The sequence below is a fragment of the Ambystoma mexicanum genome, chromosome 7q, assembly GCF_040938575.1.
Source record: "Ambystoma mexicanum isolate Mex_15411 chromosome 7q, UKY_AmexF1_1, whole genome shotgun sequence".
Classification (NCBI taxonomy): domain Eukaryota; kingdom Metazoa; phylum Chordata; class Amphibia; order Caudata; family Ambystomatidae; genus Ambystoma; species Ambystoma mexicanum.
In genome coordinates this window covers 533,376,347-533,404,137 of record NC_090941.1, presented here as the reverse complement: position 1 = coordinate 533,404,137, position 27,791 = coordinate 533,376,347, and the positions used below count along the sequence as shown (strand labels likewise).

Below are 27,791 nucleotides of genomic sequence, written 5' to 3'. Positions count from 1 at the left end.
GCTCCACCTGTGGATTTTCTGCAGGATGACCTGACAGATATCTTGGACCAAGGTCCACCGACTGACCCGGTGTTGTCATTTCATATGGCCTTACAAAGAAGGGTGGCGGCGGCTTGGACTGCTCCGGAGAGTCTCCCAGCAGTGAGCAAGTCCTTGCCGAAGAAATATCGCCCAACCAGTGGTGACCCCTGCTACTTGACAACGCACCCTACTCCGGAGAGTTTGGTGGTGCAGGTGGCTACAGCCCCCGCAAAGCAGGCGTTGTACCCTACCATCCCTCATGATAGGGACGACAAACGCTTTGACGGCTGGGCGAAGAAGGTATTTTCTTCTGGGGGTATGGCGCTTCAGGCTGCCAACTCTGTTTGTGCCTTGTCTTGTTTCACGCACACTCTGTGGAACTGTGTTTCCCTAGCGGCTGATCATATTCCCGAAGGGGAGGAATGGGATGGTTTCCTTGCTATCGTGCAGGATGGCAAGGACGCCATGTGTGAATCCGTTCAGTCGGGTCTGGACATGGTTGATTGCGTCAGCCGGTCCATGGTGGCGAGCACCGTAATGCGCAGGTTTGCGTGGTTGCGGAAGTTGGGTTTTGCTCCGGATTTGCAAGCCCGGCTCCTCAACATGCCCTTTGATGGTGAACATCTTTTTGGCAGCAAGGCTGACGAGAGTCTTGAGAGGTTGCAGACCTCGAAAGATGCAGCGAAGTCGTTGAGCGCTCCAGTCGGCCAACCTCCGCCTTTTCGTCCTAGGGGACAGCAATGGAGGGGAGGTTCCTTTCGTTATTACTCATCCTTTAGTAAATCGAGAGGAGCTGCAAGTCAAAGAGGCAACCGTAGGAGAGCCAGAGGTGGAAAACAAGGTACTCGAGGTGCCAAGGCTGCACGTACAGTTACCTCTTTGCCCTCAGGCACTGCAGCAGCCGCTTCAGCTCAGTCATGAGGCCCATGCTTCTCCGGTTGGGGGAAGGCTGGTGCAGTATCTGGTAGAATGGCGTGCCATTACTTCAGATGTGTGGGTTCTGGAGATCATAGCCCACGGCTACTGTCTTGCTTTCCGGCAAAGGCCTCACGACAATCCACCAGGGAACCTCTTTGAAGAGTCCAGATACGCTCCTTGTGCAGGATTTCAATCCCTGCTGGAGAAAGGTGCCAGAGAACTGGTGCCTGTAGCGGAGAGGAACAAGGGATGGTATTCCCCTTATTTTTTGATTTTGAAGAAAGACTGAGGATTGAGACCCATCATGGATTTGCGCGGTTTGAACAAGCTCCTCAGGAAGGACAAGTTCAAGATGGTTACTCTTTCTCAAGTCCTCCAGGCCCTTCAACTTCAGGACTGGTTGGTGTCTCTCGACCTCAAGGATGCTTATTTTCATGTGCCGATCCATCCAAAGCACAAGAAGTACCTGAGGTCCGCGGTTGGCGACTTGCACTTTCAGTTTCGGGTCCTAACGCTCGCATTGACCTCCGCCCGAGGGTTTTCACCAAGCTCATGGTGGTTGTGGCAGCGCATCTCAGGAAAGAGGGGATTCACGTCTACCCCTACCTGGATGATTGGTTGATCAGGGGGCGCTCTCCCGAGCAAGTCCTGGATCATCTGTCCGTCACCTGCCACTCGCTCCACAAGCTGGGCTTCTCCCTCAACTTAAAGAAGTCTCACTTGACGCCAACTCAGCGGCTCCAGTACATCGGAGCAGTGCTCGACACGTCCCTGGGGCAGTGTTTTCCTCCCCAGATGAGGCCTCTTCACATTCAGCAGATGGTACACAAGTTTCGACATGCCCAGAGTCTCCCGGTGTTCGAGTTCTTGAGGCTGCTAGGCTTCATGGCATCCTGCATTCTTCTGGTGCCAGGGGACCGACTGCAGATGAGATCTTTGCAGTGGGCTCTCAAGATGCAGTGGTCACAGTCCTCCGGCAGGATGTCGGACCCCGTTCAGGTGCCACCCTCGGTCGCTCAGAACCTTCTGTGGTGGGCCGACGAAGGCAATCTGATGAGGGGGGGGCTCCATTTTGGCTGCCCTGGCCGGAGGTGACGATCGTGACGGACGCGGGAGCTCATGCCAACGAGCTGACAGTCAGTGGTCTTGGTCTCCGTCGGAGTCCAGACTCCATAATCTGTTGGAGCTGAGGGCCGGCAGGCTTTCCCTGAAGGCTTTTCTGCCGACTGTGCGAGGAAAGAATGTCCTGATCCTGACGGACAACACAGTGGCCATGCACTACCTCAACAAAAAGAGGGGGGGGGCAGGGTCTCTCCCTCTGTGCAGGGAGGCGATGCATCTCTGGTTCTGGGCCATCCAGCAGGAAATTTCGATCTTGGAGGTTCATCTGGCCGGAGACGAAAACGAGACAGCGGACGCTCTGAGCAGGCAGAGCGCGATCTCTCACGAGTGGGAGTTGGCTCAGGAGATTCTCCTGGAGATCTTCGCCCTTTGGGGGACCCCTTAAGTGGATCTCTTTGCCTCCAGTGTCAACCGGAAGTGCGAAAGGTTCTGCTCGCGGGAATTTCCTCTAAGAGGAGCTTTAGGAGACGCGTTTGTGGTGGAGTGGTCCTTCCCACTGCTATACGCGTTTCCTCCAGTCTCCGTCATCCCGCAGGTGCTGCGGAGGTTACGGAGGTTCCCGTCCCGGATGATCCTCATTGCTGCGGCTTGGGCCAGGAGGGCGTGGTACCCGGACCTTCTCGACTTGTCCATCTGCCCTCCACGTCGTCTTCCCTACCGAGACGATCTGCTCTCACCGGAGGGGGGTCAGGTTCTCCATTGAGAGGTCAGATCCCTCAACCTTCACGCTTGGCTTCTGAAAGGTTGAGGTATAAGGATTGGGACCTTCCTGAAGACGTGATGGAGGTGTTGCTTTCGGCCAGACGGCCGGCAACAAAGTCCCTGTACCATTGCCGTTGGAGAAAGTTCTGCGACTGGTGCAGGGTTAAGAATGTGGATCCTGGGGGCGTGGCTAGCGCGCGAGCGATGCGGACGTGAGCTGAGTGAGCTCCCGTAAGCGCCGACACAATCCTGTACCTTTATCCTGATTCCTGGGGACATCGAGCGACATCAACGCCACGATTGTGCCCGTGAAGCTGGGGGCTACGACCGGCGGAAATCCGGGCTGTGGTCTGCCCGTTTGGAGGGCCATAATCTGCAATTTACTGAAGGCCGGGGGCCCCGAACTGCGAAACCAAGATGGCCGCCGGAGCTTGAGGGCAGACCACCTCCTGTCTGATTGGGGCTTGAAGCGGCCTGGTGTGGTGCGGCACACGCAGTGGACACTGACTTTTCTTACAACCGGAGGTCGCCCGGACAAACGGCTCCTGCTCTTGGGCTGTTTCGACCCAGCCCCGAGTGGTGGAGGACGGCAGCGGCCTGGCCCGACAGAGCTAGAGGTAGGTGGGATTAACTCTCCCCCCCCCCCCTGCTCCATACAGACGGTGGATTCGTGGAACCTGCGTGTTGGAAGGTGTTTGGAGGACCCCGAGGCCTTCCACCTGGCCTGTTGCGGGGCTGCGACACGGTACACCGGAGTAGATCCATAAGGGCGTAATTAGCACTGTTCGACCTGCCGTGCCGGACGCCCCACGCCTCCCCGGAACTATGGGGAAAGAAAGGCAGAAGAAACCCTCCACACAGAGCAGCATGGACCAATTTGCCGTCGCCACCACCCCGGCCCCGGCGGCCCCAGCAACGCGACCGAACTCCCCCAATGGGGAGGGCCCTCTTTCTCTCCATGATGTAATGGCGGCCATTGCTAATTCCCGATCCTCCATGGAGACCAAAATAGATAGCATGGCGGCAGACGTCTCCTTCCTACGCCACGATCTACAGAAACTAACCTCCAGAACGGGAGAGGCGGAACAACGTATTTCTGAAGTGGAAGACAATATAGGCGGGATTAACCGCCAACTGTCCCAGGCCTTAAACCGCCTTAAGACCCTTGAATCAAGAGTGGAGGATGGAGAGGGGCGATCCCGTCGCAATAATGTCCGTATCCTGGGTCTGCCAGAAGGGGAGGAGGGACAGTGTATGGAGCTGTTCTTGGAGCAGTGGCTTGTAGACATCTTCGAGGCCACATCCTTTTCAAAGTTCTTCTCAGTGGAGAGGGCTCACAGAATGCCGGCGGGTAGACCACCCCCGGGTGCCCCGCCACGTACTATCATCGCCCGCTTACTCAACTACCGAGATAGGGATGCCCTCCTGCAACTGTCGCGGGCACAAGGCTCGATTACCCATAACGGCTCCCGAATCGCCTTTTTCCCGGACTACACCCGAGAAGTGCAGCGGGCACGACAATCGTTTGAGCCACTCAAGAGACAGCTGGCCCAACTAAATGTGAAATATGGCCTGCTCTTCCCGGCCCAACTGAAGATATATCATGGTGGAACCACGGTTCATTTCAGCGACCCGCAGGAGGCATGGAAATGGGCGGAGGCCCATATAGAAGGTGATTGGACTGCGAGACCGAGGAGGCCGAGAGGAAGACCGAGGCCCAGGCACGCCTCCCCGAGAGGAAACCCGGAGAGGAATGAACAGGGGGTCCTGGACCCCGATGCAGATCAGCGAGGACATTGACCGGACTGTCGCCCCTCTGGCCTAGTAATGGCGCTTTGAAGTATTCTTTCTTTGTTTGTATTCTTAAGCCGGACGCATGAGTAGTCCACCATGGAAGATGTTGACACTGGCGCATGGGAGGGGACTCTGGAGGAGCCTCTGAAAACCCCCCCCCCCCTAGCCGAACTTCCTCCTTTCCTTCTCCTTCTCCTTCTCCCTTTTCCCCCCCCCTCTTTCTTGTTTATCTAGACCCGGCTCTAGGGTCTGGGTTTTTGAGCTGCTACCTTAAAGTTGAAGGTCCAGCTATGTTTGGGCGACAGGTACTTCGTGTTGGGGTGGAGTATAGGGTGGGGGTAAGTTGGGAATGTTTGGAAGTTTGTTTGTTACTTCAAGACTGTCATATGTTTATAACGGACACGAACCACTGTCTTTGGTCGAAGTTACCACTTCACCATCTCTCACTGATTGCTACAATCGTACAGACCCCCATCATGTGTGATAGATATCCTGTGCACAGACTCACGGGACACCCATGCGCCACACCAAATCCCTGAAGTTCCTCACCTGGAACGTGAATGGGATGGGGTCCGGGATTAAACGGCGCCTGCTTAGGCAATTTCTAAATAGACACTCCCCTGATGTGGCCCTTTTGACAGAAACCCACCTGGCCGGATCACACTGTGCCTTTTTTCAGAGGACTAATTACCACCTTGCCCTTCAGGCGGGGTACACAATGGGCTCCAGGGGCACCCTCATCCTGATACACAAGCGCATTCCATTTACTCAGCAATTGGTTGAGCGCGACCCAAGGGGTCGATACGTGTTCGTCATGGGGACCATCTGGGGTCAGACGATGGCCATTGCCGCAATTTATTCCCCACCCGGGTTGGGACAGGAATTACTGGACGATCTTACTACCCTTATAGGGAAACACCATCCTGATACGTTCATTCTGGGGGGTGATTTTAATGATACCATGAATGATAACTTTGACCGTTCCCATCTCCGAAATCGCAACCCTGACACCTCGACTAGATTGGCCAGTTTTGCATCGGCCCTTGGGCTCCGAGATGTATGGAGAGAGTTACACCCGACTGATAGGGAGTACTCCTTCCATTCCGGCGCTCACGGCTCCATGTCCAGACTGGACTACTTCTTCTTGCCACATACCGACCTCCATAGGGCAATGTCCGCAGATTTACTCCCCCGGGGCATTTCGGACCACTCCCCCCTCTTAGTTGAATTGCGTATGCAGGGTCCCCTTCCCCCTAGAACGTGGAGACTTAACAATTATTATCTGGGGTCCCCGGAACTGATAGATCGCCTCGAGGAAGTTTCTGGTGAATATTTCGAAATTAACGAGAAGTCGGTGGACAGCCCCGTGATATTATGGGAGGCCTATAAAACAGTGCTAAGGGGTGAAATCCTTTCTTGGACGACACATAAAAGAAACATCCGGTTCCGGGAAATATTAAAGGCCGAAGAGGAAGTGAGAGACAGGGAGATTGAGCATATATCCGATCCTACGCCTGAGACCCACCGATCCCTCCAGCGCGCCCAGGAGTGCCTCCGTAACAGAACGATGGATGACGCCAAGCAGGCCCATTGGCAGGCTAGGGCGAGGGTGTATGAACTTGGGGATAAGTCGGGTAAACTGCTCGCTTGGTTGCAGAGGAGAGACGAGGGGCAGCGCCATGTCCGGGAAATTGTCACGGCACAGGGCGACATCCAACATTCGGACTCTGGGATTGCCGAGGCCTTCACAGAGTTTTACGCAGATTTGTATCAGGCTCCGACCTCACCGCTAAACCCCTGCCTCCTAGATGAGGTGACGCTGCCGATCCTTTCGGGGCAACAGAGGGACCAGCTGGACTCTGCTTTATCAGAGGCTGAGATTGCAGAGGCACTGTCTCAGCTCCAGTCGGGAAAGGCACCGGGCCCGAACGGATTCCCAGTTGAAACTTGGCAGAAGCTAGGAGTAGACAAAATGGCCGGTCCTCTACATAGGATGTTTCTTGCTGCCCGGGAACAGGGTACCCTCCCACCAGATCTTTGCAAGGCCACCATTGTGGTCATTCCCAAGCCTGGCAAACCTCCACATGATTGTGCTTCTTATAGACCTATATCGCTGATTAACGGGGAAGCTAAGGTCCTTGCTAAGCTATTAGCGAATCGGTTGCAGTTAGTCACATCCTCCTTGATCCATCCGGATCAGTGTGGTTTTATGCCTGCCAAATCGACCCGGATGAATCTGCGCCGCCTCCATTTAGCATTGGAGAGATCCCCGATTATAAACGAACCCTTGGCCTTGTTGGCAATCGATTTTGAAAAGGCGTTCGATTCCATTCGATGGGACTACCTTTGGGAAATAATGCGCCGCATGGGGTTCGGAGAGGCCTATTTAGGCTGGGTGCAGCTACTTTATGTTAACATCAAGGCGGAAGTGAGAGTGAATGGCTGGTCCTCTGGGTCCTTCCCCCTGGGCCGTGGTACGCGACAGGGATGCCCTTTGTCCCCTCTTTTGTTCGCCCTTGCTATCGAGCCATTAGCTCTTTGGCTTCGCCAAAACACCGCCTGGAGAGGATTCAGATGGCCGGAGGGACACGAGGATCGTACATCCCTGTATGCGGATGACCTCCTGGTGTACCTGGGTGACCCACTAACATCCTCTGCCATTGTAACGCAAATGTTAGTCCGCTTTGGGGAACTCAGCGGACTCAGAATCAACTGGGGGAAATCAGTCCTCTTTCCGGTGAAGGGTGGGGAACAGGCAATCCCCCAGGACTGCCCGTACCGGGTGGAACGACAGGGGTTTCGTTACCTGGGAATATGGATATCCGGGGATTTAACAAGCTATATAAGGAACAATCTCCGACCAATCACAGACCGCTTTATTGTTGATGTCCGGCACTGGAAACTCCTCCCCCTGACACTTATGGGAAGAGCGGCACTTTTTAAAATGATGACCCTTCCTAGATTCCTCTATGTCCTTCAAAATGCCCCACTTAAAGTCCCCGACTTGGAGTTCCACCAGGTGGAGACACTTCTCAGAGACCTCATATGGGGGGGAGGCCAGTCACGAATTGCGTTAACTACACTTCAAAGATCTATTTGGGAGGGAGGAATAGGAGTTCCCCGCCTTCAAACGTATTACTGGGCATCACAACTGGTGGTGGTTAATGACCTTCTCCACGGGGACCGAGACCTGCCCCATATACGGGCTGAGATAGCCACTATGCGCAACACTGACCCGCTGCTTCTCCTCTATCAGCCCCTTTCGAGAACCTCTCCGCCCACAACCACTACGCATATGATCACAGTGTGGAGACAGGCACACCGATTCATTGGGTGGGAAAATAAAGCTACTAGAGCACAACCCCTCTGGCGGAACAACAACCTAGCTGAGACCCAGAAGTTGGAGCCGTGGCCTAGGTGGGTGAATGCGGGGATTGCCAGGATTGGGGACATGCTTACACAGGGGTGTTTGGCCTCATTTGATGACCTACAATTGCGATTCCAGATTCCGAATACGGAACATTACCACTACATTCGCCTCGCCCATGCTTTGAGACCCTACCTGACAGCAGATACGCAGTTACCGGACTATACCCCCATAGAGCGTAACATCCTTCCGGCGCATATCCCTACCAAATGCACTTCCATCCTTTACAATGCTATATCCTCCTTTGCTACCCCCGAATTGAATGAACTAAAGGCAAAATGGGAAGTAGATGTGGGGGTGATAGATCCTGAGGATTGGATACAAGTCCTTATGCATCCCCGGGAAATCGCCATTTCCTCTAGGCTTCGATTAGTGCAGTTGAAAATACTACACCGGGTTTATTACCCTAGGACACGTCTATATGGCTGGAAACGGGCTTCTGACCCAAACTGTTTGCGGTGTGGGGATGGGGAGGGGACCTTTATTCACATTTTGTGGCTGTGTCCCCAGATACAAACTTTTTGGAACGCATGCTGTAGGGAACTCTCCCGAGTTCTGACTCGCACCATACCACTGGACCCAAGGGCTTTGCTTCTGGGCGTGCCCGATGAGATAGAAGCTAATAAGTGGGAAAGATTGCTCCTACACACGGCGATGGGGCTGGTTAAGCGCAATATCGCGCAGAAATGGGGTGCCCCTGACTCCCCAACGCTGGAACAATGGAAATTGGATATGGACATATGCGCTATGATGGAGCGTAGGATTTACTCGGCGCGAGGCTGTCCCAACAAAGCGTCGAAAATATGGGACAGGTGGGAGGAAGGTGTGGCTTGAGTGTCCCATGTACAGGCGGGGGAATGTGCACTGGGGGTTTTGTTTTGTGCTTGTACCATACTATACATTATTGCATGTGATGAGATGATCGCTCAACTGTTGATGCTCAGGGTACCTTTTCTGATTGTGAACGACTATGACAGTCTGAAGTTGTTTTTGTTTGCTTGTTGCTTTGTTATTATGACCATTGTACTATGTTAATAACAATAAAATACTTTATAAAAAAAAGAATGTGGATCCTTTTTCATCTGACATTCCTGTAGTTCTGTCTTTTTTGCTTTCTTTAGCCCACAGGGGCTTGCAAGTGGGTACCATGAAAGGTTACCTGGCGCCGCTGTCCATATTTAAGCGCTCGTCTGAGGAGTGTTCTTATTTTAAAATTCCTTTAATTTCTCAGTTTCTGAAAGGGTTCACTAATGTGTTCCCTCTGTCACCTTTCCAGGTGCCCGGTTGGGATTTAAACCTTGTTCTCAAGTTTCTAATGGGTGCTCCGTTTGAGCCTTTGCATTCTTGTCCTTTGAGACTGTTAACCCTTAAAACTGTATTTGTAGTTGCGGTCACTTCTGCTCGCAGAGTGAGTGAGTTACAGGCACTTTCAGTTAAGCCACCCTTGCCTGTGTTTCATAAGGACAGGGTTGTCCTTCGGGTTCGTCCTTCCTTTCTTCCGAAGGTGGTGTCGGAATTTCATTTGAGCCAGAAGGTGGTGGTTCCGGCATTTTATCCTCCTCCGCATCCTGGTAAGAACGAGTAGAGAGGCTCCATAGGTTAGATCCTAGGAGAGCTTTAAGTTTCTAAATTTCACGCATGTCCCGGGTCAGAGTGGACGATCAGCTCCTTATTGGTTACGCTGGAAGGCGTTTGGGACAAGCTGTGACTAAGCAGACTTTGTCTAGATGGATTATCTTGGCAATTTCTGAATGTTACCGCCTGGCGGGTAAAGATCCTCCTGTAGGCTTACGGGCCCATTCGACTAGGGGTATGGCTGCCTCTACTGCCCTGCAGAGGGGTGTTCCTATTCGTAACATCTGTGATGCAGCCACTTGGGCTTCGGTCCATACTTTTGTACGTCACTACTCCCTTGATTCTATCCATGGGCAGGATCTGGCCTTTGTCAAGGTGGTCCTTTACTCTGCAATTTGATTGGGCATTCTAAATTTGTATATTCTAAATTCTTTTCCCACCTCCTTACGTTGGTACTGCTTTGGGAGTCATGGATATGGAATACGTCAGAGGACCCAATCCCCTTGAAGAACAAGTTACTCTTACCTGGTAAGGTTCTTTTGATGGGATGGTCCGACGTATTCCATATCGCTCCCTCCCTGCCTTCCCCGCTACAGAATTTCTTATGCGATTGCAGCTTACGTTTCCGCAAGGCTTTCTGTGGTCATATTGGCAGTAGATTGGTGCCTCGAGTTCTGGGAAGAAACTACAACTGAGGCTACGGGCGTCGTGCGTCCTACTTATAACTTCCGGTGACGTCGACTCGGCGGAGGCCCTCGAGGACGGCTCATCGACACAGGACGCAGACGCTGAAAGATTTTCCGAAGCAGCACTGCTGTGGTGATTACTGTCATAGACATGGAATATGTCGTCGGACCATCCCATCGAAAGAACGTTACCAGGTAAGAGAGTAACTTGTTCTTCTCCCCCCTTTCTTTTTTTTTTCGTGGAACCTATCCTTATCAGGATCCCCCGAATAGTTGCCTTGAAACCCTCCCAGACTGACTGAATCCCCACCTCCCCAGTATCGTTGAAGAGGAAGTGCTCCTTAATTCCCGCGAGTAGTTCCTGTTGCACAGCCCTATCCTTTAGCAGGGAGTCATTGTATCTCCAGCTATCTCCAGGGCCCAATGACCTACCCATTTGCACTGAGACGCTTACCACGGGATTGGAGTGACCTGGGATTCCAAAACCTGTGCCTTTAAGGTCGTGTTGACCAGGTCTATACGCGAGAAGGAGTCATATACCGCTGAGTCAAAGGTACACGGCCTATTGCCCTCCAGCGACAGCAGGATGGAGTAACCTAAACCCAGCACTTCATTTACTTGTTTAAAGCATTCCGAGTCACCCATGTTTGCCCTGTTCATCGGTCGCTCTCCCATCCTCTTACGTTCCTGTATAAGGTCTAACACCATGTTAAGGTCAATCCCTGACCACCAATTGGCCTTCTATAAATGCAATTATTTTGTCCCTGACCTTCTCCCAGAATTCACATGATCCCACATTTGATGCATACACTGAACCAAACGTAAGCCTGGTACCATACAGCGGACCTTTTGTAAACACCTCCCATTTGGGTCGGCTAATACTGATTCAACAAGAAGCCCAGTTGGTATGAGATCAGAATTGCAACCGCATGCCTCTTCTTGACATCTGAGACCATAATCACTCCCCCCCCCCCCCCCCCACCTCCTGGGAGCGTAATCTAGGTTTGCCACCCATCTGCCAGTGTGTTTCCTGAAGGCACATCCACTCTAGTCGGGCCCTCTTGAACTCGCTCAGTACCTGTGATCGTTGTCTCAGGGAGTTAAGGCCCTGTGCGTTGAAGGAGCCAATGCTCATTTCACCCAGAACAGACATCGCCCGTTTTCCAAGGCTTCACATTACTGCCCCCTCCTCTGAGACTGTTCCATGGTTGGGATCCTGCTGACTGGTCCCCTGCTTTGTACCAACCTTTGAGAACACTCGCCCCCTGAACGTTACCAAGAACAGCCCTCCTTAACATACATTCCAACCCCACCCAGATCCATCACCTCAGACAGGATTGAATCCTAAACCAGGACCAGCTTAACTAAGCTCTTTAACTCTAGCTCTCTTCCTTTGCCCCATTTTTCACCAAGCAGCAAAAGCAAAGCAAACCAAACTATCTCCTCCCCTCGTCGGACATAGAAAAACTCTTATCCGGTCCTCCAAACGTGTTCTTCCAGTTCAAGTCGGACCAGCTTGAAGGGGGGGGGGGGGGTGGTTCTTGAGCCTGGAACTTTGCGCCCTGTTTGGCCCCTTTATACGCCATCGCCTATCTTTGCGGCTCTTCTCCTCTCCTTCCATCCTTGGCCATCCCCTCCCAACAGCTCCCCCATGGCCCTTTGTATGTCGTCCTCTGTTACTGGTTTGTAGTCATAGCCATCAACTTCAAAGGATATAGAAAAGGGAAAACCCCATCGGTTTCTTACCTCCTTCTCGCTGAGCCATTTAGTTAGGGGGGAGCATAGGCACCTCTTCGTTAGTGTGAGCGAGGACAGGTCCTGATAGATCGTGATCTTCACATTTCCCATGGGCAATGACCCCTGCCCCTTCCCTTTTTCCAAGATTTGTTGCCTATCCGGGTAGTTGTGGAAGCGGGCAAGCACTGAGCGGCTGACCCCGCTCTGTGCACCCTTTCGATTTTTGGTTCATCCGTGTTCTCGTCTCCGAACAGTACCTTCACCGCCTCATGGATAGTCCTCCTATGGTCTCTTTCAGTTTCCCCTTCCTTCTCTGGGATTCCAAAAAACCTCAAGTTGTTTCTCCTCTCATGGTTCTCAAAATCGTAAATTCTCTGGGCCACCTCCCCATCCTATCTCTCCAACCTCGTATCTATTTGAGTCTCCATTGTCTCAAGGGAGGTCTGGTTGTCCTCGTCTATTCTGTCAATTCTGTCACATTTTCCTCCATTATCTGCCCTCATCCCCTGATCTCCTCCAGGAGGGGGGCGATGGCTCTGTTGCTGAACATGGCGTCACCCACACCTCCGACATGTTGGAGTCCACTGTGTTACTCTGCAATTCGAACTCCTCCAGTCCATGGGCGGGTGGGGTCCTCTTTTTTTGGATTCTGGATTAACTCCTACCGGGATCTCTGGTGGCCCCCCGCGTTGCAGCTAGAGTTTGCTTTCGTGTTATGCTCACCTGGCTCCCACAGGGGTGTCCAGCGGAACTGGACAGCCACGGTCTCCACCAACGTGATGCGTAGTGCAGAGATGACTGACTGGACTGGTCCACCTAGCGACGTCTGCTTGACCCATAGAAGTAGTCTCCTAAAGACGGGGAAAGGGAATTAGCCACCTGTGGATTTGAGTAGTAACACCTCACTGCATCCCCACTTATCACTTCTGACATTCCCTTTCACCAAGCTCACCTTATAGTTTTCTATGATGAGCTCTCCATCCTGCGAAGAATGCAGGGGCGCGTTGATGGCAAGTTACTTCACTGGCTTGAGGGTATTGGAAGAGTTCTGGACAAATCTAGGCTCCTAACCTCCGGGCGAAAGACCGGAAGTATATAGTTCTAAGAGTTCAAAATGTCTGAATAATCACTCTTGTCCAATTCCTTGTTTCTTTTGCAGCTTAGACCCAAAAGATGATCGTCTTGTGGCAGCTGAAAGCGTTCAGGCAAGAGTCTGTGTTTTGTAATACTGTCTGGTAAATGATGCCAAGGTTTAACTCGCTGCATTCTCTTTTCTTGCAGGTGCAGCATAGGAAGATTTGGCGTGCTGGTGGATAATACCTCCTGCGGTAAAATCAGGTAAGCATATGGTGGCAAGAGATTGTCCTTGTTTGTTCCCTTGGATCACCTTGTTGTTTTCTTGTCCCCTTAGGTGCTGGAATGCAGCAACCTTGTGATGGAGAAAGCACCGGATCGTAGAGATGCTGCGAGGAACGGTGAGTATGGCGCAGCGCTGCTGCTGGCGATGCGACGCGTTTAAAATGAAGTCTGTTTCTGGTTCGAAGATGCGCTGAATCTGAAATCAGGTAAGAAATCCAGTAAAGTTCTTGTTCTAACCTTTCTTCTTCTTTCCCTTCTTTCTAAGCGCTCTGGGCTCAAGGCGGGCGTGGCAGGATGCTGGATGCTGACTGCAGACACGGTGAGCGTTACGCTGCTGGATGCAGAATAACGCGAAGCATGTGCTGCTCTTCGGGCGTGGTTTAAATAGCCTTCAAAGTAGTCCCAGGTAAGTATTCCTCCGCAACCACCACAGAGTAACAAAATAGTTCCTAAGATAAAATAGTCCCTTCAAGCCTCACATGGGCTTGGTTGCTTGGATCCCTTGCAGCATGGTCTGCATCAGGTAAATTTTAACATGAGCCTGACACCATAGGCACTATGACTGTACCCAGATAGCCCCTAACAGGGGTTGCTGGGTTTGTTCCAGATAACATGATGCCTGCTTCTGGGGTTGATGGACTTGGTTTGGATGCCCGGGGGTAGGCATCATGACATTTCGTGCCCAGGCCCCTTCTTCACACTTCACTCTTGGGATTACTCTGTGGACCTCCATGTCTCCTCCCAACCTTCACCCCTTGCGTGGAGCGGGGCCGTGAACTCGGGTCTCCTCGCACCTGTGATACCTAGGAGTCCCTCCACCCCCCTGCGGTAGGAGTCCCCTACCTCCGCCCCCCTGCGGGACCTCCAGGGATAGTCTCCTGTTTTCTGCTTTGGACGTCCCGAGGACCATTACCCCACACAATCTCCTCCTCAGGTCCCTCTCCCAGGCGGGCACACGCCCAGAGTTTTACTCATGGGTCCACACTTAATCACTGTCCTTTGCAGTTGTTTTGTGCCCCGAGACCAAGGGTTTTTAAATGGTGTGGGCGTAGTGGGGTGGGCACACACCCCTCCTCTCCTTCTGGGTGACTAAACCCCCATCACCTGCTTCTCAGACCTCGAGGGGCCCCCTTCCCGGTCTGTCTCAGGTCCCCGCTGGCCTCAGCATGTGTCCCTTCGTGCTTGCTGCACTATCAAGGCGAGTGTGTTCTTTTATCCCCGACTCCACTCCTGCGGGGCATTCAGGGGGCGCCAAACTTTATTGTGAAAAAAGAAGCGTGTTCTAGGGTGGTGTACCTGCTTCCTTGCCGGGAGGACGGGGGGCGGGGGCTTCTTACTGTCCTAATCCGGGCGGTTCAAGCGATCCTTGGGTAGTTTCTCTTCACCGGACGGGGGGGCCATCAACCAGGTCCCACTCTCAAGGCTGTGGTTTGGGGGGAGCCTCTGGGTATATCTGTGCTACCTGGCCGAGTGGAAATGCTGCACTGTGTTCGGATGGAGTGGAGCTCGGTTACGGAGAGAGTAGTCCCTTCTGGTGCGGCGTGGCTGCTTCCCTCAGTATAGCGCCCACGGCGGTGCGGCGTGGGCCCCGGCACCGCCCGCTACTTCTCAGATGCCCTGGGGGTGGGCCTCCAATCTGCCCTCCACTTCAAGGTGCCTCTGGCGCCTCCCCAAGTCTCTTTCCTCTAGCGGAGGGACAGTGGGTGGGGGCTTTTCTGGTGGCCTCCTGTGCCATGGTGGGCCTGCCGATCTGTGCTGGCTGTCAAGGCCGCTCTCGGCCTGCGCTCTAGTCGGTGCGCCTCCTGGAGCTCTGTGATGGCTCAGGGCCACAGCACTCCCCGATGCTTGTTTCTTCTGTTTCCCTGCACCCACTGATCTGAGAGTTAGACCGGGTCGCTCCTGGGATTCACACACCCCGTGGGGGGGGGGGTGTGACTACCTCGAGCTGGGGCTTTGTGGGGGGGGCTCCACCCACAATACGACCCTTGGGAGAGGAGCTGAACACGAAGTCTACTTCATCTCTGCGTCCCCTGGTGGCCACCACCCTGCAGGTTTCTTTCAATCGCATTTCCAATCCCCATTGACTCCTGGGCCCATTTCCTCCCAGTACCACAAGCATTATGGATACTGAAGCCCATAACTGGTTTATGCCTTTTATGTACATTTATTTCTTTGTAACTGTTGAATTGGATGTTGGCAGATTTAAGAAATGTTACAGGGTTGATGTAAGACTTAACATTAGGTTTAAGATTCCCACACAAAACATAATCCTAGTTATTCAAGGGCATCACATTAGTTTTAGGAACTCCCAATATGCATAACTTATTCTGTTTAAGTGCCTTTTCACAGAAGGCTTTTTATGTTTCATTATGAGAGGGACTTGTGCAGTGACAACAGGCCACCAGATACTCTGGGACCATTGAACACTCATTCTCACAAGAAGATGAATACCACGTTTCTCCCAAAGGAGTCACCACTTTCCCCTGGTAGCCCTCTCCTCCCATGTGATCCTGCCTCATTTTAGCACCCCCAGGATTAGGATCAGGTAGCGCCTGCCTTCCCCTGGCCGCATGGGAAGAGATCTTAGGCTGGGTTTTTAGTCATGACTCAGAGAGTGAGGCCCTCCTTGCTCCCGAAAGTGGTCTGATTTTTAGCTCTCAGAAGATCCATCTTCCTGTGTTTTTTCCTCTGCCTCATTCTTAGATTCCATCGGCTGGACCTGGTGCGGGCTCTCAGCTACGAGAGGCTAGGAAGAATGACTAGCATTTCGTTGGTTGTGCTGTTGTTCGGAATAGTTTATTTGTACAGCGCTTATACACAAGTGAAATGCTTCGAGGCAGGAAGGGAGCAAGGGAATACAGTAGTCATTCTTAGGCCTTGAGGTTTCCGATGTAACAAAAAAGTAACTAGCGTACTAGGCTTAACAGTATTTCTCCTAGTGCAAGTGTATGAAACGTTTCAGGCGCAACCTAATTAGGGAGAGGAGACAAGGGGTGGGGACAAGACTAGCCTAGTAATTTCAGGTCATGCAAGTGTACAGACGGATGTGCAAGGGAGATGGGGTGGAGACAAGGGCGCCCAGTCCAGCAGGCCCCCGAGTTAAGTGCAGAGAGTTAACCCCTCTCATGGAACGTATGCTGAACGTGCAGTAGTGCTGAACATAGTGCAGAGGGACGGAGGCAAGTGCAGACTGGCGGGGGAGCCTTGGATCTGTGAGGCTGTGGTGGTGAACCAGGGGACCAATCGGCAAAAACTGAACCGAGTTAGGGATGAGAAGGGGGCGTGAGGCAGGAAAGAAAAGAGAGGAGGTTAGCAGGGGAGCGAGAAAGAGGAAGAGAAGAGGAAGGTCTTGAGAAGTTTCCGGAATTTAAGGAGCTCCGGCTCAGGGTGGAGAGTGTTAGGAAAGATTTCATTTTATATGGAATTTTCTCTCCAGTTGTACACCCCAAACTTTTTGCTGCTGTTTAAACACCATAAACTGACTGCCAGAGAAGCACAGCTTTCAGCTGCACTCCTCTGGGCTTTCACTCACTTTTAATGGGGAAACTGACATGCCCTTAAAATAGTCAGTACTGGGAGACTTTGTTTCCTGTAGTCCGTTTTCCAATGTTGAAACTTTTCTGCAACATGTAACAAGTGCACAATGTACCTTCCAGTACAGTGCACTTTGGTCTCATAGTAATTTCCAAAGACCCTAGATACACTCGTAGGACTTTTTTGGAGATGTGCATGGACAGGGCTGGTGGCAGCTTATCTTTTCATGTAATTTTAACTCTTTCCTGCCATTTTAACCATCCTACCGCATTTGGCACGAATAGGTGGCCTGGCTCCAAAATGGCCATGCCACGAGGTTCTTTGCCCTGTCCTTTGGCCATCTTGCCCCTTTGCCTTCCCCAGGTCGAGCCAACCCGGGTCTGTCCTTATTTGGTCATGCAGTTTCCTGCGAAACACCAAGCTTTTGCGGGCTTTTGCATCCCTTGTGTGTGTGCACCTCCAGGATATGGGTTGGTGTGTCTGTCCCCAATACACATCCTGGGTGCCAGAGAGTCTGGAGTGCTGTGAATGCCTGGGACCACCGTGGTCCGTGATTGGTCCACGTATGGAGTGTGTTTGTGAGCAGATCTCCCATTGGGTCCGCTCTGTTTTGATGCCAAGGGAACTTTGGATAAGAGGAGGCTGAAAACACCCATTCCATGTCGATCTCTGGAGTTCTCCCTGAACGAAGGATAGGATCCAAGTATCCTGGAAGCCGAGTCGAGGAACCGCTGGAAGGTTTGGCACCCTGAGCTTGCTGTCGTCCCGTGGGACCCCTCTTCATCTGGAAGGTCTGCGAAAACGCTTCGACCCATTAGAATAGTGGGACCAACTATTCTCGGCAACTTCAACAAAACCTGCAAGTAAGCCTTCTCGGAAGTGTCCCTGGGCCAACCAGTGGGCTGACCAGGTTACGCAGGACCTTTGCTGTGTCTCTGCCGTCGTTTCAAGGACCACCTCGAAACTTGGTACACTGCTAGCTCTGTGTCCCCGGCACCCTCGCACCGAAATTTGAACACATGGCATTCCCATGTCTGAAGTGAGACGAGTGCGCCAGGACCAGAGTAAACGCGGTCACCGTGTTGCCCAGCCACTGCAATGACCTTTGCAGGTGCGCTCCATTTGTGAATTCTTGGCCCTGAAGCCTGCTGCAGTGAAACTAGCCTGATCCACCCCTCAGGAGCGGAGAAATCGCCACTGTCCAGTTTGGGAATCATCATTGTATCTTAGAAACTGAAAGCCACAGAGACGTCCTTTTTGTCGCATTCGAACCTGCAATCACAGTGGACTCCACTGGCGAAGTTTAGTCTGGAGTGCGCATGAGGCCGGTGAGTAATCGTAACCCTAACCGGTGGCCCCTAGCGACTCCATCCATTTTTATGCATGAGTAGCCCCTGGGGGGCCCCTCTCCTTTCCACTGCTAGTGCGAACTAGCGAACTATTCCCGAACCTTAGAACTTGCTCTGCCTTCAAGCGGAGGTCCTCCCTGAATAGTGGGAATCTATTCTTCATCGCCTCACCCACCTTCCTGAGCTGCTGAAGAGACCCTGTTTTGCCCATTGGAACAACCACATGCGCTTGCATTGTATGTACTATTGAGAACAAAACTCCTCTCTTCTTAGGGTTTGGACTGCCTCTTAGTTTGGTGTGGGTGTTTGATGTTGAAGGGGACTAAAGACTACCTGCACTGGCTGTTTCCTTCCCTTCTAGGTTGTGGACATATTTCATGCTGTTAACCCCTTACACCCTAATGGTCTTGTATATATCTTTTTTTTTATTATTGGTATAGCTTAATTTATCAACTTTACAACATACAAAATTTATAAGAAAATAATTTAAAAGCAACAGAAGTCTCAGTTTACAAAATTTCATTCCCAATTCACAGTTCGACACCCACTTCATACTTGGATTTGATTCAACATAATTTGGTAAAGATGGCATCTAAAAATCTCATGATAGCAATATATATTGACATGCGTTTTGTTGAGAAAAATACATTCCATTTTTCCATGAAGTCAGAAGTTAAATATTGACAATGTTTATGTAGAAATAGCTCACGTTCTTCGGCAACACTCAGACAAATCATAAACAGATGCCATAATGATTCTCTCATTTGCTTGTTCTTACAAAATCGACAAAAGTCTAGCAATTTATCGAGCACCTTTCTAGTGACCATTATTTCACCTGTATTCCACAAATTAAAGCAAAAACACATAATCGCAGAGCGAAGTACTGGAGTGGGATATCGAAGTAAATAAGGCTCACATTGGCCAAGTTTCTTCTCAGCAAAAGGATTATTTCTGAAAACTTTGTATCTCAAACATGATTGTCGAGTTTGAGTCCAATCATATAGGTACAGCTTTTTTTTTTTGCTCTGTCCGGATTATCGACAAGAAGTTGCACAGATATATCTGCAGCTACCAAGATGTCTAATACATTGTTACTCCACTGCGCTGGAAATGTATGTTTAGACTTTAGCATGTACCCCGCAAGCACCGATAGTAGGTTTCCAGATTGTCCTACTAACAAATATTTCCTAAACAAGGCACATTGACGCCACTGAAATCTAGCAGAAATGGGAAGTTGCCCAATTTCGTATCGAATTAGGGCAATCGGCGTGCCCTGAGGAAGGTTTAGTACTGTTCTCCAAAATGTACCTTCAAATTTCTCAAGAGTAGCTCTTTCTATTACTTTCCACGTTTCCAGACCATACAAGATTACTGGGACGGTCTTCTGATTATAATAGGTAACGATGGATTTTATTGATAACGTCCCATATTTGTATAGTATAATCTTCGCTTGAGAGATAGCTGTTGTTATCCTCTGTTTCAGGAGCGCCAAATGTGCTTGGTTAGGTTACGGAGTACTGATTTCCATCCCGAGGTAAGTATATTGTTGAACTATTTCTAAATTAGTGCCTTGGAGTGACCATTCAAATTTATTTGACTTTCTTGTTTGCGCATTAAAAATCATGATTTTTGTTAATATTAATTATGAGTTGATTTTCCAAAATGTAATTTTCTAGAGCATCTAAGGCTTTTTGTAGGCCACACAGAGTTTTAGATAATAAAATCAAGTCATCCGCGTATATTAAAGCAGGAATCGTAGCTAAGCCCATTGATGGAGGATCACATAACAGATTTTGAAAAATGTCTGGGATATCATGAATAAAAAAGTTAAAGAAGGTGGATGCTAAGAAGCATCCTTGCCGCAGTCCATTATTAGTAACAGAGGCTGAAAGAAGACCTTCCACATTCAATCTAACTTGAATTGAGTATCAGAATGTGATTTATTAATGATGTCCAATATCGTTACTGGGCATTTGGCTCTTTGCAACTTCTGCAGCAGGATCGCCCGGGAGACTGAGTCAAAAGCCGCATGAAAATCAATATAGGCAAAATACAGGGGTTGTTTATTAATTAAAACCTGATGCTGGATTGCATAAAGTGACATCATGTTGACACTAGTGTCCAACCCTCGTACAAAACTTGTCTGGCATGGATCTCTCTTGTGATGCGTTTTAGTCCAAGAGTTAAAATCTCGCAACACACATCGTGAGAAATTTCCAATAACATCCAGCAGGGATATAGGCATTTAATTCTGTGGCAATGAGCGATTTCCGTTTTTATATATGGGAATGACTACTGCTTTGCCCCAAGATTCAGGAATTTCCTTTTTTTTTTTTTTTTTTTTTTTTTTTACAACATTCGCGAAAATAGTGTGTAAAATTTTAGCCCATTCATGTGGGTGTGCTTTCAGAATGGCATTAGTGAGGCCATCGGGCCCCGGATCTCGTGAACTTGAGGACTTGATGATAAACTCCTCGATGTCTTCGGTTTCAGTATTTAGATGCCACTCATCACAATTAGTTATTGGTGTGATTTGATTTGGCCACTGTGACACATTATATAATTCCTGGAAATATGTGAGCCATTGCTCTTCGGATAGCCCATTAATTTGGACCACAAGTTGTTTTTTCCCGGTGATATTATTATATAGAGCCCACATTTCTGCTGAGTTTTTTGATGACCATATTCTCAGCATAGTCTCGCTGTCTGTTTGATATTTAAAGGCTCTTCTTGCCCATGTCCAGTTTCGATAACGACACTTTATAGACTGCAGGGCCTTTCCCCTGTTCTCCACCGGCAAGAACTTCAGAGCATTTATTTCTCTACGTTTTTGTGCCTTTTTTTCATTTTGTTCCTTTTCGAAACAATGAGTTTTGGGTTTATGATCAATTTTTTGTCTATTAACAAGCTTAAATTCCAATAATGCAGATGTATAAAGTGAATCTTTGAAGTGAGCTACATTCCGCTTTAGTTTGGTTTCAAACTGAGCCAATCTTCCTTTATTCCATCTGAATCTTGTCTTGTTACTGTTGATTTCCAAGTTGTGGATGTAGTGGTCTCTTTGATGGACTGGACACTTTGTCTCCCACAACAATGTCAAAAAGTTGTGATCACTGAAGCATTGCTCAATCACTTCAAAATGGATAATTTTGTTATCAGTGAAAATGTAGTCAATAATGCTTTCACTAGACCAGGTTGCCTTCGAGGGTATGTCATCTCTGATTGCGCCATTAACCTTTTTTAGTTGCCGCTCTTCAATTAGGTTCTTCCATTTCCCCATTATTGGCTTTAACATCTCTTTTATCTAAACAATGCATATTCAGATTGCCTGCCACAATGATGTTTGTAACCTCCTTATCCAAGGCTATTAGGTCAAATATTTCGATCATATTCCTAAAGAAGAGGTTATCACTAATGGTAGCTGGGTTTCGGTAAATATTGACCAAGGCAATCACCTGCTCTCCAGTTAGTATCTTAACCAGTTGTAAACATTGGTTAAAAGTAGCCCAAGGTTGCAATGTGCAGGAAGAACTTAATTTAGTAGCCATCATCAGTCCCGAGGTGGGTCGGCCCTGGGAGGCCCACAAGGCTGGCACCAATTGGATGTCGTAATCATTCCAGATCGGCGGGTTCCTCAACCATGTTTCTTGAAAGACAAGTATGTCATAATGTATAAGATGTTTTGCAAAGGAGAACATTAAATGTGAATGACCTATTGTGTTCCAACTGGCCAATTTGGGCCGTGTTGTTTTTCTGTCTCTCCTAGACTGATTATTTGGTTATGAGTGATGTACTGCTCAAGGTAAACCGGATGCAGTTTGCCGGAGACCATTGATGTATTTATTTATGACAGTTTTGTTACACTCTGGGGGTTTAGAGGTGGCTTGATCTTGCATTATAATGAAGCCCAACTCAAAGAGCTCTTCCTTCGCTTCCCAGATAGTTCTTGCCACCAAAGCCGAAGCAATCTACAATCTCACCGTCTCCGGGTGGAACAAGTTTGGAAATTCCACTTGTGCCAAGTCAACTGTGGAAACGTCAGTAAGCAAGGATGTGTCTTTAAAAATGTTCAGGATATTTGCTTGACACAATGTATATTGTTTAAAAGGTGCAGGCTGATATTTTACAATAAACGTGAACTGATCCTTTTTTGATCTTGGATTTGCTTGTTTGTGTCTGTTTTGGTCCGCATTAACAACCAAAGGGGCTAGTTTAGCAGCATGCTGCGAGTTTGCTGTGGCAGATGCATAGGAGTCTCTTATTTCTTGTGTCGTTGGAATCCCTGCCGTCTGTGACATTTGGCATGAACAGGTCATAGAGTGTGGCAAAGCCTTACTTATGTATTCTTCTTGGTTGCAATTAGATTTACTTTCAGTGCCTTCATAGTTTTTAGCAGAGGAGGGATTCAACTGTGAGTCACACAACGCTTGTGATTCTAGGTAAGCATCAACTGCTTCTCGAAACTCTTTCCTGCGTAAAGCTTGGTTCAGACTTTCTTGTTCCTCTAAAGTCTTTGCTCGTGGTGGCTCTGTATGTATTTCGGATGTAACAAGTGCAATCGCCACTCCATTATTGTCTTTCACCGGTGGAGGCTGCATGTCAGATAATTCATTAACCAGTTCATCTAGAGGTTGATGTGCAAGACTACTCCTCGCTTCAGTGCCCGGGATAGAAGGACTTCTGTTTTTCTTTCGCATTAATTTGTATTTATTTATCACTGCCTCACTTGCCATTGAAGGTCGAGTTGTTTGTAATCTCTTAATAAATTGTTTGGTGGAGGAATTGGGGATTATTTCGGAGTTCTTAATATTCTTTGTTTTCTTTTTTCCCTTGGATACCAACAGGGTTATCTTTTTAGAACACGTCTTCAGTGGTTTTTTTGTTCCTTTCTGCGGTTGGAATATATCAAACATTCTCTGAGGGGGGAAATTCAAACCCGTTTCATCTGAGACTTGGTTCGCTCTGGCTTCCACATCTGAGGAACTGGGCAAGTGGATCACTTCGGAAAATGTAGGAAGAGCTGGTCTAGGAGCTATAAAGATGTTTTGCAGAGGCTACACTAGACCATCCACGTTATCATTGACATTAGTTAGATGCTGCTTGTCTCCTTCACGAGGACCATTCTTTTGGATTGTTTCTCTTTCAATCCATTCAGCAATACGGGAAATTTGAGACGCTTGATGCGAGATCTTTTGGTTAAGCGTCTCAAAAAGCCGTCCTATGGTGACAATTGCATTGCTAAGCGCAGCTAGTGTGATTTCAAGTAAAGGAGATTGAGTTGTCACTTCAGGGGCCGAAGGCGGATGTTTAGGACACCTGGGAGTTGGGGCTATGAAGGAAACAGGACAAGTAGAGATGGAGTGGTTCTCATTATGTTGTCTCTGAGAACTTGCCACGTTTTCTTCATGTAGCCCATTAGAAAAACTAGCATGGAGTGATAGATCGAAAATGGATGTTTGAGCCAAATCAATGGGAGGAGCCCCACTATTCATCATTGGAGTAGAGAAGTTATTATTCTTCTCTGATTCCGATACGTCGGAAATTGATACATGGGTGACATTGCATGGTCCACGATTAGAATTATCGCCCTGAGGACTTGGCGATACAGTTTTGTCGTTTACTCGACCTCGTTGGACTCAAGTCTTCACCTGAATCTTGGTTGCCACCAACTTTAGATCTATTTTGATTGGACTCAGGTGCCTCAGCAGATCTCAGAGTACGGCGCCATTTTCTTCCTCCTTCTCTCACGGCTCCCAGCTTTGAGCCACGAAGGACACAGTCATTTCTAATGTCGTTCATGACAACATCTTTTTTGACCACCGGGGACAAAACAATATGTTTGGGCGATTTTCCGGGGTATGGAAGTAGACTGGCTATTCTCTGCCATTTTAAAGGTACTAAACTTATCAGGCATATTGGTTTTTAAGGTATACATGCTTAAAGTAAAAGCTGACCTGATGACTTAGGCTCTACCTATAGATTATACCAATAATAAATAGGGAAACAGCAGTGTTAAAAAAAAAGATTGACCATACAATTAAAAGGATGAAAAATAACACCCACACTAAAAGGAAAAGCAGAAAGATAGTTATATGCACCGTGCCCTTTCGCCACCCGTGGACAGCCGTAGACAGCCCTTGTCAAAACAGAGCTTCTCAAAAAGCGCGTGCGCTTTAAGCGCGAGATTCTCAGATTAAATGGATTGTGGGAAGTCGGGGCGGGCCCACGGTGCTTCACAGAACAGTCCTTTATTTGTTTTCTTTCTCTTTTCTACGAAAAGAGAGATAATGTCACAGTCGAACACTCTGGCTGACACAATTTGTTTCTGGACAAAGTTCGTACCTGTTAAAGACACGGAGCAAAACGAGTCAGCACACAGCAATCCTTAGCAGGGAGCAGCAGCAGGTCCAGCCGTAGACAGCCCTTGTCAAAACAGCGCTTCTCAAAAAGATATGTATATATCTTGTATTGATAGTGTTGTGTTGGTTTAGTAGGATTGCTGTGATTCGTTTACTGTGTGTGTTACAAAGGCCTTGTAATAAATGTGTTTATATTTTTGATATATACACCTGTCTGGGAGTAATTTTAAGTGTCTTCGCTCGGTGTGCTCATTGAGGTCCTTCAGTCATCCTCACCCCTCCTGAGACCTAGTCTTGACCGCCTGCCATAGCTACCTTGATTGGGCTGACTTGTCCAGAGGTTACCCTGTTCCAAGAAACTAGGCTGGCCTTCTGAACCTCTGCCTACCAGGTCAGAGTTCAGACATGTTACAACAGAGAGAGGCAGGGAGCTGTTCCAGAGGGAGGCACCTGCAGAGGATAAAGATCTACTGCCAAATCCCTTCTTGGAAAAAACGGCTCACCCGCAAAGAGTTGGAGGACGAGTAGCGGAGAGCTCTAGAAGGAGTATTTGGGAAGAGAGCGTTGTAGATGGTGCAGGCCCCAGCCCCTGAAAGCCTTCTGGACTATGCAGAGGGTCTTGAACTTGATCCTAGCAGCCACGGGTAGCCAGTGGAGGTATTTCAGCACCAGAGAGATGCCGTCCTTGTGCTTGAGGCCAAGGATAAGTCTTGCAGTTCTGTTCTGGATGAGTTGCAGCAGGCGGAGAGTAGAAGTAGTTAGATTGAGAAAGGATAGGGCTGTGACCAAACAGACTCCTGTCAAGGTGGATCATTCTCTGCATTTCAGAATGCTATGATCTGGCTGCGAAGGATGTGCCTGAGGGCCCTCAGAGTTTATTCTACCAGAGGAGTGGCTGCCACCTCTTCCTTGTGAGGGGGGCGGGGGGAGTTCCTGTCCTGGACATTTGCCAGGAAGCAACATGGGCGTCTTTGCACACATTTACTAGGCATTACTGCTTAGATTCCCTTGTGGCACAGGATGGCCGTTTTGATAGGGCAGTCCTTGTGAGTTTTCTGGTTTAGGTGGTGTCCTTGCTTCCTCCATTTTGATTAGACTCTTGTCTTTAGTGAGACCGTGGGAGTGTGAGGTTGTGTATGCCTGACTTCAGCTCCTCTGCTTCAGTTTCCGATTCTGCACCAATTGTTGATGTATCAAAATTGCAGCATGTACGGGACACAGAATTTGAAGAAACATTACATGTTTACTATTAACACATCTGCCCCAAAGCATCTTACTGTGTTGAAAGGTAGGTTGGGCATTGATACTCCTTTGACTCACTGTGCATGCATTCTCAATTTATTTTCCTTGGGCCCACTCTGCAAAAGATTGCAGTGAAGCGGCCTTGCAGCGTCTTGAGCAATTTACAAAAACAAGACATACGAAACTAGTCATGCACGTTTATAATTTGAAGCCCCATTTATTTGAATTCGTTTGTATAAACCATCAATGCACCTCATGGGATGAAATAAGTCTTTCACTCAAATTTGTTTTGGAAATCAGATATTTGGCTGGATAGATCACTGTCGCAGTAATCCAAATTGAAATACCATTTTAAATAGATCTTGAAAATACTGTAATTTAGACTAAATGCATTATGGGTGGGTTCTGGTCATCGTGGTATCTTGGTTGTGGTTTTATTTATTGCCTGTTTGGTACGATTCCTCAAGCAAAAGAGTCAGTCTGTTTTTTAATATCTTCTGTTTTAAGTATTGTTAAGGGAATGCACGGTTTCGTATTTGCTGTCAAATTCACAAGTATTTTCCAGCAAAAGGCTGAATTACCATAAAGTGTCCATTTCGGGAGAAGAGCAATTAAAGTACTGGATCTACATGCCACACTGCTTTGAATGTTGTTAATTCTTAATGAAACACATAGAAAAGGTGGCAAACACTACGGTTCTGCATTTGCATGTCTGGAGGAGAAGCAGCAGGCTTTCTTGCTTTCCCATGTCTGATAACCTTTGCTTCAAGGCTGGGGACCTGTGAGATGGCTTGATTGAGAATTATATGGTAACACTGATGCACGCTTCCCTGCGGTTCTGCTCGACCCCATCTGTAGGCGAATCGATGGAAACCAGCACTGGTGACCTTTTGTTTTGGAGAATTGCATCTGCCAACCTTATCGTTTAATCCTTAGAGAAGGTTTTATATTCTGAGAAAACAAACCTGTTAAAGATCTGCACGAATGTGAAATTTGTCTGAAAACGTAGAGGGTTTCACTCGATACAGATTACAAGGTACAGTTACATAAAAGATGGTTTCAGATGTTGGCATATTGTTCATTTTTTTTTATCACTAATTATGGTAAGTGAAGTGAACACTGTTTTTATAAGACTTTCCATATTGGTTTGTATAAACGGTGTCCAGCCACCCACTGTACCCTTTTGTAGACGGCTTCCACCTCTAAACTGTGAATTGGCCTACATGACTGGTATTTTCCCTGTGTACACGCTAGTTTTTTGCTTTCTCGCCCGATACCCCCACACAACTCATACAGACTGATCTGTTTTTTGGCATGGGTATACACTTTTTTAACTAAGCTCTTTTAATAATGATCGTGGAAGTTAACCTTTTATTTTGTCGCATCACTGTTAAATGTGGAATTGGTCCAGTTTAGTTTGTTGCAACGGCCAGATGGTACCCTTGGTCAGTTGTTTTATCATTGAAGGAAGTGCTTTATTGTGTTACTATTTGCAAATGTATTCCAGCCTCTGTAAAATGTGGCTTTTGGAAATGTTTCTTCCCTGGTTTAATACGTTCTCTATGAACGTAGTACTTGGCTGTTATTTCTCTGTACTATCACCCGTTTTTACCTTCACCGCTCCCAAATGCTTGCAAAAATTGTACCTTTCCCAAATTTCGTATGTCCGCTGCCTCCTTGTTACCATAGCACACACTGCTATAGGAGAGCTTCATGTCACTTGTTTTTGGCACGTTTAATTAGATAAACTGCAGTTTCCTGCTACTTACTACCATAATGGGGGGCTGTCGGTTTACATTATGTTTTTGTATCTCTGTTCATTTTAACCGAATACTTTTTAATTGTAAAGTAAAATCCAGCCCAGATTTAAAAGGCATGAGAATGCACCATCAATGCAAATAAAATAACAAATGTATCACGTGCGAAAGGCCTTAAGAGACACGTTTTAAAGCGGTTCTCCAGTAAC

The 27,791-nt window shown here is 48.6% G+C and overlaps 1 protein-coding gene across 1 annotated transcript in view; it reads left to right on the top strand.

Moving 5' to 3' along the window:
- Positions 1–27,791, top strand: part of GTF2F2 (general transcription factor IIF subunit 2) — a 1,410,422-nt gene that overhangs the window by 750,074 nt on the left and 632,557 nt on the right. The gene's annotated exons all lie outside the window — the stretch shown is intronic.